Source organism: Alligator sinensis, unplaced genomic scaffold, assembly GCF_000455745.1.
Source record: "Alligator sinensis unplaced genomic scaffold, ASM45574v1 scaffold691_1, whole genome shotgun sequence".
In the NCBI taxonomy this organism is placed as follows: domain Eukaryota; kingdom Metazoa; phylum Chordata; order Crocodylia; family Alligatoridae; genus Alligator; species Alligator sinensis.
In genome coordinates this window covers 250,332-253,689 of record NW_005843199.1, presented here as the reverse complement: position 1 = coordinate 253,689, position 3,358 = coordinate 250,332, and positions in this window count along the sequence as shown.

Genomic DNA, 3,358 nt, shown 5'->3' with positions numbered 1-3,358 from the left:
GAGAAAGCAACCTAAGACACTGAATACCAATCCTAGTAGTTTTTACTGGCCCCGACAGTCACAAATGGAATAAACTATTTTTAGACAGTTGTAGGTAAAGGTTGTTGGTGTACAGTGTGGGCATAGAAAGAACAGAAAAGCACTAAACTGTATTTAGTGGGCGAGTGGAATATTAGTAGCCACAAAGGGTTTCCTCTGAGGCTCAAACACTATTAACTAACCATCTTCAGGTTATCATAATCACAGGAGAAAGATGCTGAAGGCAAAAAAAAAAAAGCATGCTCGCCTCTCTTACCAGATATTATTTTCAGTTGGGTGGTGCATTGGATAGACTGACTCTTCAGCTAGCGTGCCATTACTCAGATTGTTGTCACAGAATGCTTAAAGGGTAGGCCATTCTCATGTCTCTTCTCCTTTAGAAATAGTGAGCTAGACTCCTGTTTTCACTAAGGCCATTAAGGATCTGAAACCATAAACAGGCCTTAGCAGTGGGTGCAACTGCAAGGACCTATTTATTGACAGAGCAGTGAAGCAGTTTACTGCAAATGAGAATGATGTCCTGCATTTTAGAGGGGGCAGTAACAAAGAGATTTACTTAAAATGATTAATTATAAATTATTTTTACAGCACCACAAAGGAATCATGGAGTTTTGGAGATAAATAAAATTATTAAGTCCTTGGCGCTGAGAACCTTACAATTGGGCCCAATTCTTTCACATTTACCCACTTTCTCTGCCTCAAGCAACAGCATGGCTTCTTGCGCATTAAAAGAGCATCACATATGTAAGTGTGGAGAATCTAGCCATGAGAAAAATCTTTCATAACAAGACAAGAAACAACAATGGTTGGAAGGGGTTATGCAACTCATAACCTTATTCAACCCAGGTAGCTAGCCTTTTACACCGCTTCATAAGTTTTAAATGTCATTGGCTAGGTGGTTTATATTACCTTGGCCTTTCACTTTATTGAAAGACTCCTGTGTGAGCACCTCAAAGCAACTAAAAGAATTGTCATAACTCTTCATTTAAGAGAAAAAGAAATATCTTAGCACTTAGAGGATGTGTCACCCTGAGTAATAACTCATATCTTCATCTCTTACAAGTCTGGCAGTAAGCTTAGATTTATATGCATGGATGATAACTCAAACTTTAAAGAAAATTCCTATGACTGACATCACTAGGAAAGGAAAAGTTTAATATAGCAGTACGTATGTCTTAGATTTTTATAACAAATATTTATGCAGGCATTGCTATATAATATTTCAAAGCTTTTGTGACCTACTGCACTATTACAGAGAAATATTTTATACAGGCCAGAAAGACTGGGTCTGCTTGTTTTACTTTTTGGGAGGGACTTTTATATTATATTCAAATGTATGTTTCCATCTTCTAGAATTCATTACTCCTATCTAAATTTATGTACATATGAACACTATTGAACAAATACAAATTAACATCTAAACAAAATGTTCTCCCTCTTTTCTATAAAAGTATCAAATAAAAATGTGTGAATTGACCTTAAGTTTTTAAAGCAGTATTTATCTTTTAGCACTGTCTAAATGCTGAGGCAACTGAAGGGTTCCCCCCCTCCCCCCATCACCAAATATTCCTTTGACATAACTTGATTCCACTTTTAATGGAAAAGAATCCAGTTCATGGAGGTCTTCCTTCTAAAATGAACATTTTTTTTCTTTAATGTTAAAATTCATGCAAAAAGCATATGATTATGGTATTTATGTTTCCATTAAAGTGTCCTCAGCAAGCCGAGGGAGTCTAGCCTACTATTTTCAAGCTATTTAGATTTACAGCAGCACAGTGCCTATTTTATTTCAATTATATTTGAGGACAATGCACTCTTGGTGGGAAATGATTACATGACGGCAGCCAGGAAATGTCCATTAGGAGTCGTCTTTCTATAGTGTCCAGCTTTGGATGTCAGGCAATAGCTATAAAAACCCTATGGTGTAGCATCATTGTCATCTAAATGAAAAACATTATTGATCACCAGTACGTTTTCTTCTGTATGATGCAAACATGCTAGAGGTACATTTCTCAGCTAAACTAAAAGCCTTACCTACAGGAATGCAATTCCCAAGATACCTTTTGACCAAACAGTGTAAAATAGACATTGGTTATAAATGCCATCTAGATTTCTCTTTGCTAATGTCTAAAATAAAAGATATCATATGGGGAAAAAAATCTTAACAGCACAAACTGCTTGTGCAACCATTAGAACATAGTATGGAACTAATATAGCAATGACAACTGATGTATACTGCAGCTGAAGTGAGAACCAAACTGTGTGGTTTTTGTTAGAGTTTCAATTTTCTTCATTGTCTGAACAATAAACTCCTCCTCTGCTAAGAAAAAAACATGTTCCAATTCCTTAAGACTTAGATTACAAAGCATCCTGTTTAGTGCTACAGGAGACTACAATTATTAGAATTTAAAACGTGTTTTGGGAATCACTGAGCCTTGCTATATACAGACAGTACTGCAGGCTTAACATCTATAAGGATTTCATAAAAACTAAAAATGAAGAACTTCACACTGTCACATTATATATTTCAGTCGACTGATGGCACCTTTCTTTGTGAAAAGGACAGCAACCAGTACCCGCCTCACTGAATTCCTTTTTCTTCAATCGCAGTATAATTCTGCATGCAAAAGCAATTCCTAAGCAATCTGAAATCCATATGAAACTATAATGAGAAAAAGTTCTGATTTATAGAGAAGCTGTTCATGTACATATATGAACAGCTTATATCATATTATACAGAACTTCTGTAGCCAAAACTGGTAAGATTAAAGTGGTATTTAGGAAATGAGAAACCTTAACTTTTACATGAATTCTGATCAGTTATTAGGCAAACATCTCTTTCTATTTTGCTTTAGGTTGGCATTATACAATGCATTTCTATTTTATTTTGGGAAAGCTGTTGACGCATGGTTTAAGGAATAATGGTTTCTTTGGCTTTTCAATGTGCTGCAGAAATTATCAGAAAAACTAACAATCCTTTGCATGTGCGTGCACACACACACAAGAAAAAAGAATCCTAGATTTTTCATAGCATACTTATTAGAAATTAAGATACAAATAACTTTGGGGACAACTTTGCCAGAACAATACTTTGGAGAAATCCCATGGCTACTGTCGCTTCAGCATCCTTAAACTTAAACAGAAACCATTTTGTTCAGAATGGTGATGAGCAACTCTCTGTTTACAGGCCCTTCCCTTGCTTGTTATCATTTATATGGCATGACATAGTCAAAGTTACACCACTTGGTGCTTAAAGTTGAAAATAACAAAAAAAAAAGCTTAAGGATATTAAAGAAAAACAAACCTTAGCTGAGGCCCC